General features: G+C 40.9%; 1 protein-coding gene across 1 annotated transcript in view; it reads left to right on the forward strand.

Moving 5' to 3' along the window:
- Nucleotides 1-17,270, forward strand: part of LOC126298883 (argininosuccinate synthase) — a 167,433-nt gene that overhangs the window by 115,984 nt on the left and 34,179 nt on the right. The window lies entirely within an intron of this gene.

The raw sequence follows: 17,270 nt of genomic DNA on the forward strand, positions 1-17,270 counted from the left end.
AAAATAAATATAACTATGCAGGTAAGCACTGCAACAAGTGTGGAGTGAACATCACTTACAAGAACTGGTCCAGGCACTTGAAATCAAAGAGTCATGTTAAGAATGACCCTAACAATGAAGAGAAGGAGGAGCACAACAAGGAGAAAATAACACGCCAAGACCTTAGAACCATGGCTAAAGATTACAATCTTAGTGGGTTTTCGAAAATGAAGAAATCCGAACTTAAAGAAACTTTGGATAAGACTGTGGACATGTTGTACAAGAAGCAGGATTTGGAAAAGCTAAGGGTACCACAGCTTATAAACATCGGCAGAAGTAAAAACATTAAGGTAACTGTTAGAATGAGGAAGGCTGAAATAATCGAATCCATTTTGAAGACGCAAGACATTGTCTTTCGTAATAAGGTAGCTCAAGAGTTAGGCTTCCACGAGGACTTGATAGAACCACCTAAGGTAGAACGCAAACCACCATACACCATCACAGAGACCAACTCACGATTCATTAAGAAATTTAACGCGACTGAAGTAGACTACACCATTAAAGTTGATAAGTTAATGCAAGTTGAGAACGCCATCAACGCAATGATTAAACTGGCCAAAGAGAAGGGTAACTACAAAAAAGGAGACAAACTGACTATAGTAGCAAGTAATCCGAATTTTAACCATGATATTTCGACTGTGGTTCAATCAGACGTCAGTGCTAGAACATTCATGAGCCATATAGGCAGAATTCTATCTTCTAACGACAACTTAAATATCACACAGACCAGGTTCAATATTAAGATTCTGAATGTACCTAGAGGTCAAGGTAGGTCCAAAATTATAAACCTGTCTGAAGATGTGAGAACCAAAAGATGCATCACCCAAATAAAGAACAAAGATAACTTGTGCTGCCCGCGAGCCATCGTAACAGCCCTGACCTACCACACAAATGAAGTTCTCGGTAGGCAACTGAGTCCTATGGATATTAAGCAGGTCAGAATGAGTAGACCTATTCAAACTGAGCTAACCCTAGAGCTGTGCAAGAGACTAGGTAACTACAACGAAGAAGGCTTCACACTAGAGGACATAAAGAACGTAGAAGGATTGTTGGGTATTCAGATAAAGGTTGTGTGTGCTGAAAATTTTAATTCGGTTATATACTCGGGCCAGGAGAAGGATACTAAACTTTATTTATACAAAAACGGGAACCATTTTGATGTCATAAACAGTATGAAAGCTTTCTTGGGTAGTGTATATTACTGCAATAGGTGCGTTGCACCTTACAACAACAATGATAAGCACAAGTGTAAGAACAACATAAAGGTATGTATCATGTGTAAGAAACCAGCACACCCCACTGAAGATAAGGCTAAAGTTTACTGTGAAGATTGTAATTGGTATTGTTATAACCAGGAATGCTTGAATCATCACTCTGAAGTTTGTAAAGCAGTTTACAAGTGCAGAGGGTGTAATATGATTCTTCAGAGATCTAAGGAACACAAATGTGGATACTCCTTCTGCTTTAACTGCATGGAGCCTTGTAAGACTGGTGAATATCAATTCTACCTACAGAACAAACAACAGAAAGGTGGGAAGTGTGATACAAGGTGTATTTGTAAGGCTACCGATAAGGAGAGTTTTTTGGAACACTTTGTAGCTAAAAACAAGGATAAACTTGTCAAAAATGCAAAGCTCATTAGGCTTCAGAAGAAACTGGCGAACGGAGACATTTCAGAAGAAGAGTATAAAGTACTCTAAACTAACACACTGACGGAAATTGTAACGCTATTCAATGGTTGCGACTATACAGAGAAGTATATTTGGTTCGATTATGAAGCTATGCAAGATACTGGAGTGCACACCCCTAACCTCGTAGTTGCACATTACATCGACGGGACCAAATTAAGCTTTAACACAAATGAAGAGTTCTGTAGGTGGCTGATTTCTAAGAACCATCAAGATTACACCGCCATCGCACACAACGCTAAAGGGTATGACTCACAATTTATCTTGAAATACTGTATAGAGAACACTTTGAAACCATATACTATATACAACGGAACCAAGTTAATGATGCTTGAGGTAAACAGTTTGATTAAGATTATCCATAGCCATAATTTTGTAGCTTCACCCCTGAGTGACTTCCCTAAAACATTCGGGCTGAAAGAACTTAAGAAGGGCTACTTCCCACATTTCTTCAACACAAGAGACAATCAGACTTATGTAGGACCTATTCCTGAGACCAAATACTATGGCGTAGACACGATGAAGACAAAAGCTAGGAAAGAATTCCTCGATTGGTACACCAGCAAAATTAAGGAAAATTACGTGTTTGACTTTCAAAAGGAATTCATGGACTATTGTAACTCTGACGTAGATATTCTGCGTAGAGGTTGCCTAGAGCTGAGGAAACAATTTTTAGAGATTGCTAACATCGATCCTTTTCAGTACATCACGATTGCCAGTGTTTGTATGGGTATTTATAGATCAAAGTATCTCCAGGAAAATACTATGGCTGTGATAAAAAGTGATAAGAAAGAAATGTATAGTGAAGCTTCAATCGGGTGGCTAAACACATTTGAGAACGTACAGCACGCTTTGAATGGTGGTGAAGTCATGATTTGCGGAGCAAAGGTAGACGGCTTCAACAAAGAGACCAATACTGTGTATCAATACCATGGTTGCTTTTGGCACGGTTGTCCTGATTGTTATAATGAAGATACTATCAACAATGTCAACAATGAGACTATGGGAGACTTGAGGGAGAAGACCAAACGAAGAAGTGATCAAATTTTAAGTGGAGGGTATAACTTGATCGAAATGTGGGAATGTAAATGGGTTAAAAGCAAAGAATACAAATCGGCGTTGAGTAAGTGTACACCCGTAGTAGAGCCACTGAACCCTAGAGATGCTTTCTTTGGAGGGAGGACCAATGCGAGCAAGCTTAAAGTACAGAATAAAAAACTGAGCTACATAGATGTATGCAGCCTCTATCCCACAGTACAGTATTTCGATTACTACCCTGACGGTCACCCTGTAAAAATATACAAACCTAAGAGTTACAACGGTGACTGGTACGGTTTGATTAAGTGCAAGGTGTTAGCACCGCGTAAGCTTTACCATCCAGTACTGCCTGTTAAGAAGGAGAAGCTGATATTTGCGTTGTGCGGAAAGTGTATTGAGGAGAAATGTGATGCTTGTCAGCACTCTGATGGTGAAAGAGCAATAATAGGAACGTGGACCACAGACGAAGTTAACAAAGCTATACAGAAGGGCTACAAGGTGGTAGAAGTATACGAGGTTTGGCACTTTGAAGAAAGAAGTAATGATCTATTCAAAGGATACGTTAAGGACTTTATGAAAATTAAGCTAGAAACGAGTCCTTGGAAAGAAGACTTTGAAACTATTGAAGAGTACACCACAGCGGTTAAGGAACATCTTGATATCGATCTGAATTCCGAAGAAGTGGTTCCAAACCCTGGTAAACGCGCTGTTTCTAAGATTTGCTTAAACTCATTGTGGGGTAAATTCGGCCAAAGACAGAACTTGACCCAAAGTGAATACGTAGTGGATGTTAAAAGGTGGTACCAAATAATGTTGGATGACAGAGTTGATCTAAGCAATATGATATTTATTAATGTCAATATAGTTCAAGTCACCTATAAGTATAAAGACCATTTCGTTGAAGACTCCTACTCAACCAATGTGTTTATAGCAGCATTCACTACTTCTAATGCGCGCCTACGGCTTTATGATATGCTAGACAGGCTAGGGTCAAATGTGGTCTACTACGATACTGATAGTATTGTTTATATTGATGATGGTACCAACACTGTTGAAACTGGTTGTATGTTGGGGGAGTGGACTGATGAACTGGGTAAGGATGATCATATCACAGACTGGATTTCTACAGGACCTAAGAGCTACGGGTACGTGACATACAAAGGAAAGGAAACTATGAAGGTGAAAGGCTTCACGTTAAATTATGAAAACTCTAAAGCACTCAACATAAATACCATGAAAAATATTGTGGATAAGGAGATAGATAAGGTTAAATTAAACTACAAAATGATTACGAGAGATACAAAAACCAAAAGCTTGATTAATAAGGATGTTAGTAAGGAATTCAAATTTGACTGTGATAAGATAATGATTAAGCCTGAGGCTGGCAGTATTACTGAAACATATCCTTGGGGATACTAGAGTTAGAAAATAAGGTAGACTTACAGCATAAGTAAAGGTAGACTTACAGCATAAGTTAGGGTTGAATAGAACCACACCGCAATAGACAAGTAAAATAATTTTTAAGGTTAAATAGAACCATAAGACAAGAGATAAGTGAAATGATTTTTTAAGGTTCAAAGGGACCTTAAAAGATAAATAAAGTTATGGTTAAAATTAAAGGCTAGACGAGGGGGGTGTTCCCAAGTGATCTAGGGTGGTTGGTTTTTAACCATTAAAAATAAAAAGAGTTTATGGTTGACAAGAACCATATCCAGTGGATAATTGAAATTATTTGTATGGTTGCATCGAACCATAACAGATAAATAAAATTATGGTTAAATTTAACCCTAGACGAGGGGGTTGTTCCGAAGTGACCCACCTACTACTAACATATTTTATCAGCTTGCTACAATGAAAACGTTTCACTGTTTTTTTAAATTTAAGAGTATCTGTAAAATTTGTCCAGAATGTTATTGTTTCTATATCTACACGCATTTTGCGTAATTTTGTTTGGTGAAATTGTTTCATTCGGAGCATTTTGAAATGTTGTACTATTTTTCCGATATGATCTGTTCTTTTATAAGGAAATATTAGTTACGTTAGTGTTTTCATGTCTAAGCCACGTTACATTATTTTATCGATCTGTTGGTTGTTTGTAATTCTTCAGCTAATATGCTACTTATGTCACTTGCACATAATTTTAATATTATATATTAAGAGGGATACCCAAAAAAACCGGAATTATTTTTTAAAAGCTACATATTTTCAAATTGTTTGCAATACAATCTTATCCCCTTCAAAATACTCTCCATTGGAACCAATACATTTGTCCCACCGCTTCTTCCATTGTTCGAAACATTTTTTGTAGTTATCATTAGAAAGGGCTGACAGCTCCTCCCTCGTTTTTTTCTTGACCTCTTCAATGTTGTCAAATCGGTGTCCTTTCATGCCCTTTCCATGTGCAGAAATAAGAAAAAGTCGCACGGAGTCAGGTCAGGCGAGTAAGGTGCTTGGGGCATCGGAACCATGCCATTTTTATCGAGAAACTGTCTAACAGAGATGGCCGTGTGTGCAGGTGCACTGTCGTGGTGCCAGCAGCCCTTTTCATTCCCAAATGTTCCGCTAAGATTCGCTGAACCGAGCTCCGAGGTAACCCACTAATCTCTCACAGTTGATCAAATGTCTGTCAACTGTCTGTGATCACAAGATCTCGATTTTTTTCAATATTTTCGTCGATTCGGGCAGTTGATGGCCGTCCAGAACGAGGTTTGTCATCAGTCGATATTTCGCCATTTTTAAATCCAGCAAATCACTCGTACACTTGCGTTTTTCCCATAACATCATCATGGTAAGCTATTTGAGACATTGAAATAGTTTCAGCAGCATTTTACCGACTAGAAGACAAAATTTCACAGCTGCACGTTGTTCACTTAATCTTGCCGTCATAAAAAACGCAACAAGAACAAAACAGAACTAGCAAAAACAATCACTGCAGATGAACAGAACAAGCCAGGTCGACAACGCAGGTGGCACTGAACTGGCAACGAGCTGCGTTATACAAGCCTAGCGGCAGAAATGCGTTCATGCGTACTTCACAAGCTTCGTTCGCAGCAATGTAATTTCTTTTTTTTTTTTTTGTATTGGGCTACCCCTCGTATTTTATCGATCTTTTGGCTGTTTGTAATTCTTCTGCTAAAGTGCTATTTATATCACTTCCACATAATTTTAATATTTTATCAGTTGTAGTGATTATATGCTTTTATGCCTGGAAACTTTTAGATGCATTTGAAAAATCTCTTTTTTTTACGTTTTTTGTTTTTCGTGTGACGCTCCCTTAGGTTTCCTCCAAATCCTTATTTTTCTTTCATGTTTTTCTAATGTCGTCGGAAAAAAATTGTCTGCCACTGATTCAACTGGGCCGGCCACTGTGGCGGAACGGTTCTAGGCGCTTCAGTCCGCAGGTTCGAATCCTGCCTCGGGCATGGATGTGTGTGGTGTCCATAGGTTTGTCAGGTTCTACATCTACATACATGCTCCGCAATCCATCATACGGTGCATGGCGGAGGGTACCTCGTACCACAACTAGCATCTTCTCTCCCTGTTCCACTTCCAAACAGAACCAGGGAGAAATGACTGCCTATATGACTCTGTACGAGCCCTAATCTCTCTTATCTTATCTTTGTGGTCTTTCCGCGAAATACAAGTTGGCGGCAGTAAAATTGTACTGCAGTCAGCCTCAAATGCTGGTTCTCTGAATTTCCTCAGTAGCGATTCACGAAAAGAACGCCTCCTTTCCTCTAGAGACTCCTACCCGAGTTCCTGGAGCATTTCCATAATACTCGCGTGATGATCAAACCTACCAGTAAGAAATCTAGCAGCCCGCCTCTGAATTGCTTCTATGTCCTCCCACAATCCGACCTGATAGGGATCCCAAACGCTCGAGCAGTACTCAAGAATAGGTCGTATTAGTGTTTTATAAGCGATCTCCTTTACAGATGAACCACATCTTCCCAAAATTCTATCAATGAACCGAAGACGACTATCCGCTTTCCCCACAACTGCCATTACATGCTTGTCCCACTTCATATTGCTCTGCAATGTTACGCCCAAATATTTAATCGACGTGACTGTGTCAAGCGCTACACTACTAAAGGAGTATTCAAACATTACAGGATTCTTTTTCCTATTCATCTGCATTAATTTACATTTACCTATATTTAGAGTTAGCTGCTATTCTTTACACCAATTACAAATCCTGTCCAAGTCATCTTGTAACCTCCTACAGTCACAGTAGTTCTAAGCCTAGGGGACAGATGACCACAGATTATAAGTCCCATAGTGCTTCGAGCCATTTGAACCTTTTTTTTTATTGTACTGGAAAGAACATGTCTTAAAAATGGCGTCTGTAGCGGAGGTAAGTTCCAACCAGAGAGCTGTCACGAAGTTTCTTTAGCCGGAAAACCAAAGCATCGCAGATATTCGTAGGCGCTGCAGAATGTCTACGGAGACCTGGCAGTGAACAAAAGCACGGCGAGTCGTTGGGCTAGGCGTGTTATCATCGCAAAAAGGTCGCAAAAACCTGTCCGACCTCCCGCGTGCTGGTAGGCCGCACGCAGCTGTGACTCTTACACTGTTGGAATTTGCGGACACTCATTCGAGGTTATCGACGGATCGCAATCAAACACCTCGCTCCACAACTGAGCAAAACGTTGGCTGTGACGTGGACCAGTAGAGTGGTACCGTCCGGGCATACAGGCCATCCCACTAAGGTGGGATAAGGCCGTCGAATTGAACGGAGATTATACTGAAAAATAGGGTTTTTTATTCAAAAGAGTGGTTAATAATATGGTTTGTTGGAATCCTGAATAAAACCAACCTGCTTCCGGAACAAACTGTGTTGCATTGCTTACTCAACGCCCCTCGTGTATGTGTAAGGAATGGAGCATTTGAAGGTCACGTGGTGCAGCAGAAAGAGGTTACAGTTTGTGACCGTCATCTGTGTGGGCCGGCCGAATTGACCGAGCCGTTCTAGGCGCTACAGTCTGGAACCGCGCCACCGCGACGGTCGCAGGTTCGAATCCTGCCTCGGGCATGGATGTGTGTGATATCCTTAGGTTTAAGTAGTTCTAAGTTCTAGGGGACTGATGACCTCAGAAGTTAAGTCCCATCGTGCTCAGAGCCATTTTTAGCCATCTGTGTGGTGACTGCTCGGAACTTCGAGGCTCCTGGCGTGGGGAGTGACGCCTTCTGGTGATGTCGCTATGTGCCGTATGACCGTGTACACAGCTATTCGTTTATGTGAATTTGTTGGTTCATTCAAAGAACCACTGATACAATTCGTTGTTGACTGACACGGTTAAATAACATTCATTTGACATGACAACTGGAGGTAGAATCCTATAACGCCCGTCGTGCAATGAAGACATGTTTCCAAACTGTTGCTACTGTCTTTTGTAAATCTACTGTCGAGTGTATAATCGTTCGAGAAAACCATTATTTACCTTAAAACGCGCCTCTGTAGGATCCGTAAGCAAAATAAAAAGTGTTGAACGGCAATGGACTAGTGGCACTTCGAAAAGCGCAACTGTCTTCAGCGAACGGCTTGCTAATGTAGATCTTCCTGGCAGATTAAAACTCTGTACCAGACCTGCACTCGAATGCAAATTTTGTATTTTCCCATCGACGATTTGCCAATGGATCCATCCAAGTGTAGGTCACAGGACGGCTCAAAATTTCCGTCTGCCCATATTTCTCCACTAAAGCTGAAATTATAGTCAGTCTGTGATGCGTTCTCGAATTTCTCCGTTGGTGAAATGTTTATTGCATTTGTAAAAGCATCCTGGTTCGAATCCCGTCTATTTGATTTTAGATCTAAGAGCCAGGTCTTTTACCACGCCGCTCGAATGACAACAGTAAACATCTCAGCGTAACATGATATTAGTATTTTGATAAAAAAAATGTAAAATATGATCTGTCTGACGTTTTTGTAAAGTTCAGTAGCCTAAAGCGTACCTTGGGTAAGGCTGACACGAAATTTACACGTATTTCATGCTATGTTATGAGTGACAAATTCACAGTGATATGCCAGTATAAGCTACAGTACCTGATCAAAATTACCCGGACGCTCTATGTAATACAGAATCGACCAGCAGATGTCACGAGAGGTATACCAGGTGTACTGGTATGAAATGAGCGTTAAGATACAAATGTGTGCGGGCCGGGGTGGCCGAGCGGTTCTAGGCGCTACAGTCTGGACCCGCGTGACAGCTACGGTCGCAGGTTCGAATCCTGCCTCGGGCATGGATGTGTGTGATGTCCTTAGGTTAGTTAGGTTTAAGTGGTTCTAAGTTCTAGGGGACTGATGACCTTAGATGTTAAGTCCCATAGTGCTCAAAGCCATTTGAACCATACAAATGTGTCGATAGGGAACATTTGTTGTGAACGAGCCTTAATTTTTTTTGTTTGGTTGGTATGACATCTGTCAAAGATATTTAGTATACATCAGGTCATGGAACAAACAACATCATATGTTTTCATCGTGTTAACAATGACGAATTTTGTACCAGAAAGTGATGATTTGCGAAAAACATTAATTTTTTGTTTTCATTTAAAAAAAAGTGCTGCAGAGTCGCATCGAATGCTTGTCGAGGCATATGGTGATCATTCTCTATCAGAAGCAACATGCAAAAGATGGTTTCAACGGTTCAGAAATAATGATTTTGATGTAAGAAATGAAGAACGTGGAAGACCACCAAAAAATTTCGAAGACGCCGAGTTGCAAGCAATATTGGATGAAGATGATACTTTGAGTCAGAAGCAAATGGCATCAATGCTAAATGCTGCACAACAAACAATTTCTGACCGTTTGAAAGCTATGGGAAAGATCGAAAAGTGTGGAAAATGGGTGCCACATGAATTGAATGAAAGACAGATGGAAAACCGAAAAACCATTTGTCAAATTTTGCTTCAAAGACACGAAAGAAAATCAATTTTGCATCGAATTGTTACTGGCGATGAAAAATGGATTTATTTTAAGAATACTAAACGGGCAAAATCATGGGTTAATCCGGGACAACCATCAACATCCCCTGCAAAACCAGATCGATTTGGCAAGAAGACAATGCTCTGTGTTGGTGGGATCAGAAAGGCGTGGTGTATCATGAGCTTCTAAAACTCGGTGAAACTGTGAATACTAACCGCTACAGACAACAAATGATCAATGTGAACTATACATAGATAAAAAAAAAAGAAAACAACCAGGATAGGCTATTGAACGTGGCAAAGTAGTTTTTTTTACATGAAAATCCCCCCCCCCCCCCCACACAAAGCAAACCTGGTTCAGGATACAATCAAAACACTTGGCTGGGAGTTGCTACCCCACCCGCCGTATTCACCAGACTTGGCCCCTTCCGACTACCATTTGTTTTCATCAATGGGACACACATTGGCTGAGGAACACTTCGATTCCTCCGCAGAAGTCGAAAATTGGGTGTCTGATTGGTTTGCTTCAAAAGACGAACATTTCTATTGGCGTGGTGTCCGCAAATTGGCAGAAAGGTGATCAAAATGTATAGAAAGCAATGGTCAGTACTTTGAATAAAATGTTTTTACTTTTCAATTCAAAATTAGTGCTTCATTTTCACAAAGAAACGCTCATTTCATACCGGTACACCTGGTAAAAGGTGGTGGGGAGTATAGTGTTGTCATAGAGAAGCAGTAACAAGAGAATGGGTCAGTCAGAAGACTCAATGACTTCGAATGTAGGCTGGACGTCACCTGAGTAACAAATCAATCAGGGACATTTCAATCCTTCTAAATCTGTCCAAGTCGACTGACAGCGATGTGACTGTGTGGTGGAAACGGGAAAGAAAAGCACAGGTATACGGAGACCAGGCAGACGTGATGTACTGACGGACAGGGACCGTCGAGCATTACAGGTGGTGGGTTGTAAAAACTGGAAAGCACTCGTGAGTTCCAAAGCGCTGCCATCAGCCTAGCTAACAGAATGCGCGTAGGGAGTTAAAAAGAATCCGGTACAATGGTGGAGCAGCCCTCAAAGTCACACATTTCTGTAGCGACACTTGGTCCGATGTGAAGCAAGCGAAGAGTCACCTCTACCCTGCAGCAATCCGGGGGAATGGTTGGCGAATAGCTAGACAACGTCACCCGCCATCATGCGTAGTGCCAACGGTGAAGAACAGACGATGTGGTGTTACAGCACGGGCGTGGTTTTCGTGATTAGGGTGTGATCCTGTTATTCCACTTAAGAAAACGTTAAATGCAGAAGAATATGAATACATTTAATACTATTGCATGCTGTGTTCGTTAGAGGAACAGTCTGGAGGCGATTACTGTATCAGCCTAATGTACCCTGACATAAAAAGCATCTGTGAGGCAATTGAAATGCACTGGCTTGCTAAGAATCCTGCCTTGAACCCAACTGAATACTTTTGGGATGACTTAAAACGTCGACTTCGCTTCAGACGGAGACTTTTGATCAGGTAGTGTATATTAAACTAGTATCAAATAAATAACTTCGTTATAAGTTATTTAGTGTGGCGTTTTGCTGAGAAAAGTTGAGCCAAATGGCTTAATTCTATATGACTATATTGTTCCTTCGTTCACTTTCATTTATAGACGTCGTAGGGAATAATGTTCTGAGCCAACCCAGCTCAGGAGGATACACATATTTTAACCGTACGCGGTGTTGATGCAGGAAGCTCAAATAAGCTTCTGATTATCCAGTTGAGGACTCTTACCCTCACAACTCAGATCAACAGCTCACTTATGAGATTGATTGAACGTACTGAAAAGAAACTGCATGGTCCATTCAGTGAACACTAGGCAGAAGAACGATTTTTATGTTGCGAGCAGATCCTTAGCTTCGGTTTAAAAATACACTATGTAATCAATAGTATCCGGACACTTGGCTGAAAGTGACTTACAAGTTTTTGGCGCCCTCCATAGGTAATACGGGAATTCAATATGGTGTTGGCTCACCCTTAGCCTTGATGACAGCTTTCACTCTCGCAGGCATATGTTCAGTCAGGTGCTGGAAGGTTTCTTCGGGAATGGCAGACCATTCTTCACGGAGTGCTGCACTGAGGAGAGGTATCGATGTCGGTCGATGAGGCCTGGCACGAAGGCGGCTTTCCTAAACATCCCAAAGGTATTCTATAGGATTCAGGTCAGGGCTCTATGCAGAGCAGTCTATTACAGAAACGTTATTGTTGTGTAACCACTCCGCCACAGGCCGTGCATTATGATCAGGTGCTCGATCGTGTTGAAAGATGCACTCGCCATCCCCGAATTACTGTTCAACAGTGGGAAGCAAGAAGGTGCTCAAAACATCAATGTAGGCCTGTGCCACGCAAAACAACAACGGCTGCAAGCCTCCTCCGTGAATAACACGACCACTGTTGGCACTACACACGCTGGCAGATGTTCATCGGGAATTCACCAAACCCACACTCTGCCATCGGATCGCCACATTGTGTACAGTTATTCGTCACTCCACACGACGTTTTTCCGCTGTTCAATCGCCCAATGTTTACGCTCCTTACTTCAAGCGAGGCGTCGTTTGGCATTTACCGGCGTGATGTGTGCCTTATGAGCACGCGCTTGACCATGAAATCCAGGTTTTCTCACATCCCGCTTAAATGTCATAGTATTTGCAGTGGACCCTGTTGCAATTTGGAATTTCTGTGCGATGGTCTGGGGAAACGTCTGCCTATTACACATTACGACCCTCTTCAACCGTCGGCGGTCTCTGTCAGTCAACAGACGAGGTCGACCTGTGCGCTTTTGTGCTGTACGTGTTCCTTCACGTTTCCACTTCACTATCGCACAGGAAACAGTGTGAAAATCTCGCGTACAGACGTATGACACGACACCAATCACCTGACCACGTTTGAAGTCCGTGAGTTCCGCGGAGTGTCCCTTTCTACTCTCTCACGATATCTAATGACTACTGAGGTCGCTGATATGGAGTACCTGGCAGTAGGTGGCAGCACAATGCACCTAATATAAAGAAGGATTTTTTGGGGGTATTCGGATTCTTTTGATCACAAAGTGTATGTAAAGCACACATTTTCGGTAGACTCCCAACTCTTATTTCCAAAACGTAGTCGTTATTGTTGCTTTACGAGATATGTCATTAACTGTCTTATGAAGGTAGAGGCGTTATACAGTTCTCTAATTTAATGCGTTAGGTTACCCCCGAGTCGGCTTCCTGCTACTGAGAAGAACTTGGAGAAAGTGGCTTAACGATGGGTGGGACGGAACGGTGGGAATGAGTGTTTCTGCCACGTTGTTCAGATAAGAGAGTTAAGGTTGAGTAGAGATATAAAGGACACTACTCGTTGATAATACAGTGGAGAAGATAGATGGTATGAAAATCTCTGCGCTTGTCTGGACGCAGCCCTGATAGCTGTGCATATGATTGTGAAATATGATCAAAGAGTCGAACGTTACAGATATAACAGACAGGCATTTATAACCAGCTCGAGGCGCAGTGAGCTTTCCAGAAAAAGACCTTGCCGTATAACATCGTGTAATTAATAATTGGAGGTATAGATGTTTACACACTTTTCTTTTTCAGGTCAAGAGATAAGAGCCTTTTACACTTTTGTAGGACGTAGAGGGATGCCGATGCCTTCCTGCGCATTGCAGTTATGTGCTCAGTCCGACTTAGATTTTCATCTGTTATTACCCCTAGACTCTCTGAAAATGGCTCTGAGCACTATGGGAGCACACATCTAAGGTCATCAGTCCCCTAGAACTACTTAAACCTAACGAACCTAAGGACATCACACACATCCATGCCCGAGGCAGGATTCGAACCAGCGACCGTAGCGGTCGCGCAGTTCCAGACTGAAGCGCCTAGAGCCGCTCGGCCACAGCGGATGGTCCTGTACTCTCTTCTGAGAGAAAGAAGTTGATATTTGTTCCATTAAGGGTTAAACATGGCAGGGATCTGTTCCATTAAGGGTTAAACATGGCGGAATTCACGATATTTCGGGCTGATGAGCGCAGAATGACCTACCAGTACTGCTTGGGTTTTGGATGGGTTGAGCTTTAATCCTATATCCTTCGCCTACTTTTATAGTGCACACAAGTCGGTACTGAGATTCTCGATTGCTGTTTTCAATACGTGTGGTATTTGCGAAGGACAGATCATCTACATAGAATGAAAAGAGTGTAGGACTTAATACCAAACGCCTGGTACTACCTGCCCCCAGCGTGCCACACAGGATGCATTGCTGGTGAGACGTCAGCCATTGCAATATACTTTGAGAGATATTTAGGTGATTTTCTATGCTATTCGGTTGTACTGACTGAAGTAAAAACGATTGTTTATATGCCTCGTCAGCGAACTGTTGGTGCTACTGATTCTACCTGACCCTAGCCGTTCTGCTTAGGGTTTTCTACGGTTTCCGAAAATTTGCCAGGTGAATACCGCGATGATCCCTATAACACCCAACACCATTTCGTTTTATAGCCAGTAATTAAGATTTGTAAGTTTGTCTTTAACTACATATTTATTATTATTATTATTGGTGAATTCTCCCCAGAAATGGAAGTTGTTAAGCAGATAACTCGATCAATTTTTCTTTGAGTTGTTCTTGTTCTTCCTATAGGCTTTCATTCTTTCCCAAAAGGCTTGCTTACGCTCATCACACCACTTTGGTCTGTACTGTTTTTATTTTGGTTGCTCCGATATAACTTCCCACTTGTTTACTTTGCGAGTGAATGTGTCTCTTTCTAGAGTGTCGGCTGGTCTTATGTTGGCAATATTTAGGTCCTTTCGAATTTCATCTACCCAAGATGTGGAATTCTTAAGTGAGGTTACATAATCTATTATTCTCTTCGTCAATCGATTTTCTGGTAGTCGTCTGACATGATCAAAGAATTTCATTCGCTTTTTCATAATATTAATTTTGATGTTTGAAAACTATTCTGTTGTTTTAATTGACTTTAGCATATAACCCTCTTGGGTATGTCTTCCTCCCAGAATTTTCCTGATGATCTTTCTCTCTTATTTTTGATGTCTTCAAATTGTTGTTTTCTGTTAAGGGTTAGTGTTTCACTTGCTTAGAGGATTGCTGGTTTTATGTCAATATTGTAGTGTTGAATCTTTTCCCCTCTTGACATTGATTTTTTATTGTAGAGGTTTAGCGTTAACTATAAAATTTTTTAAATTTATTGGAGGTCATGTTGCTGTGAGATTTTTTCAATACCTGTCTGTTCGATGAATTCTCAAAGGTATTTAAGGTATGGGCCCCTGCTGATTTTACCATACTTTGTTTTCGAGCTTGCAATTTCAGTTTCTGAAAAAAAGAATTCTGTTTTCTCAAATAAAATTTGTAAATCTACTTTTTCTGCACACTCTTTGAGTATTTCCAGCTGTTTGACTGCAGTCTGCTCACTCTCTGCTAGTATCACCAGGTCCTCCGCAAATTCGCCGGCCGCGGTGGTCTCGCGGTTCTAGGCGCGCATTCCGGAAACGTGCAACTGCTACGGTCGCAGGTTCGAATCCTGCCTCGGGCATGGATGTTTGTGATGTCCTTAGGTTAGTTAGGTTTAAGTAGTTCTAAGTTCTAGGGGACTAATGACCACAGCAGTTGAGTCCCATAGTGCTCAGAGCCATTTGAACCATTTTTCCTCCGCAAATTCAAGATATGGTATGTAAAGGTTGTTCTGGCAACGCCCAGTCGGATTGGCTTCCAAACCCCACATTTCTTGAGTTCTTTCTCCCATTCTTCCATAACTTTGTCTAGAACTAAGTTGAACAGAATAGGAGAGAGTCCATCACCTTGTCTCACACCTGTTTGAATGTCGAAGGGTTCTGAGATCTCCCCCATAAATTTTAATTTAGATTTAGTGCCAATTACTGTTTGTTTTATGATTTCTCGTGTTTTAGGATCTAATCCCCTCTCTTCTAAAATTTGGAATAGTGAGGGCCTGTCTACTGAAACTTATGCTTTTTTGAAATATACAGATGTGCATACTACAGGTTTTTGTCTGAGAGCTCGCGTTTTGAGTATGATTTTGACGTTGAAAATTTGCTCCGGACATGATCTGTTCCGTCTATATCCTGCTTGATATACACCTACTTTGTGTTCTAATTGCTGTTGTGTTCTATTCAAGAGACAAGCTGATACAATTTTGTAGGTGACTGGTAATAGAGAGATCGCCTGTAGTTGTTTACATCTGATTTATTACCTTTTTTACGTAGTGGGTGAATCAGAGCAATCTTCCAGTCATCTGGGATTTTTTCGGTTTGCTAGATGTTTTAGATTATTTGAGTAATTTCTTTGAGCGAATTTGGACCTAAATTTTTCAAGAGTTCTGCTATAATTCCGTCCTCCCTTGATGCTTTATTGCTTTTAAGTTTCTTGATGTGCCCATAAATTTTTTTTATGTTGGAGGTGACGAATTTTGTGGTGAGATTTCTGGTTGCACTTTCGGGAATCTCTCTTTGGGTTCTGGAGAATTGCATACTTATTATTATTATTTTCGATTATTCCCATTTAAACAGAGCGTTTGAACTTGAATTCCTTTATGATGATTGTTTATGTTTTTTCTGAGCCCAAATTTTCTTCATGTGTTCACTGTGCTGTTTCTTTCGCTTTGCTGTCCATTTGCATCCTGGTCTCTTCTGTGTTGTGGTGTCAAATTTATGTTTTTTGAATATGTTCCTGAGTTCAGTTCCATTTTCTGCATCGTTTACTGTTAAGTGTGCTTGTCTGAGGTCCTCTTCAACTTCTTTCATCCATTTTGTTTTTCCCCTGCCTGAGTTGATGACTTTAAGAATTCGCTTTGAAATTCTGTTTTCATTCATCCCGTGGATATGTGCATAGAACTGCATTCTTCTTTTCCTTATTGTATCCGTAATCTTGTCTGTGTATTTATATAATTCTGATGCTGGTCTCTTCTTCCAGATTCCTCGCTCTTGTATCAGGCCAAAGATTTTCCTGAGAATTTTCCTTTCTTGTTTCTCTATTTCTTTGATTTTAGTTTGCCCACCTATTTGTGTTGTTTCAGATGCATACAGAGCCTCCGGAAGTACGACAGTGTTGTAGTGCCTCAATTTTGCGTTAATGGATATGGACTTTTTGTTATAATAGTTCCACGTGAGTTTATATGCTTTCTGTAGTTTTTTTATTCTTTCCTCATTGGCCTTTAGGTTGATCCGTGATGTCTGGATGATTTCTCCCAGGTACTTAAAATGTGGTACTTGTACGATTTTCCCACGGGTTGTCAGAATAGGCAATCTGTCTTGTGGCACTCTTTCTATGTACTGGGTTTTCTCATACGAAATTTGCAGGCCAGTTCTTTATGCAATTTCGTCTAACTTCTCTATGGCGTTAGTGGCTTCTCTTCTATTATTATTATTATTATTAATATTTAGTTGCTTCCGATGTTATCTTCATTAAGAAAATCAAGGTTTTATGATTTTATTTGCCTTTCTTTTAAGCTATTCTGGATATTTTATGAAATATTCTACGCAACCGTGTCATCCACACAACTTAATAAGTAAATAACTAAACACACCCGGCCTGC

This window comes from Schistocerca gregaria, chromosome X (genome assembly GCF_023897955.1).
Source record: "Schistocerca gregaria isolate iqSchGreg1 chromosome X, iqSchGreg1.2, whole genome shotgun sequence".
Classification (NCBI taxonomy): Eukaryota; Metazoa; Arthropoda; class Insecta; order Orthoptera; family Acrididae; genus Schistocerca; species Schistocerca gregaria.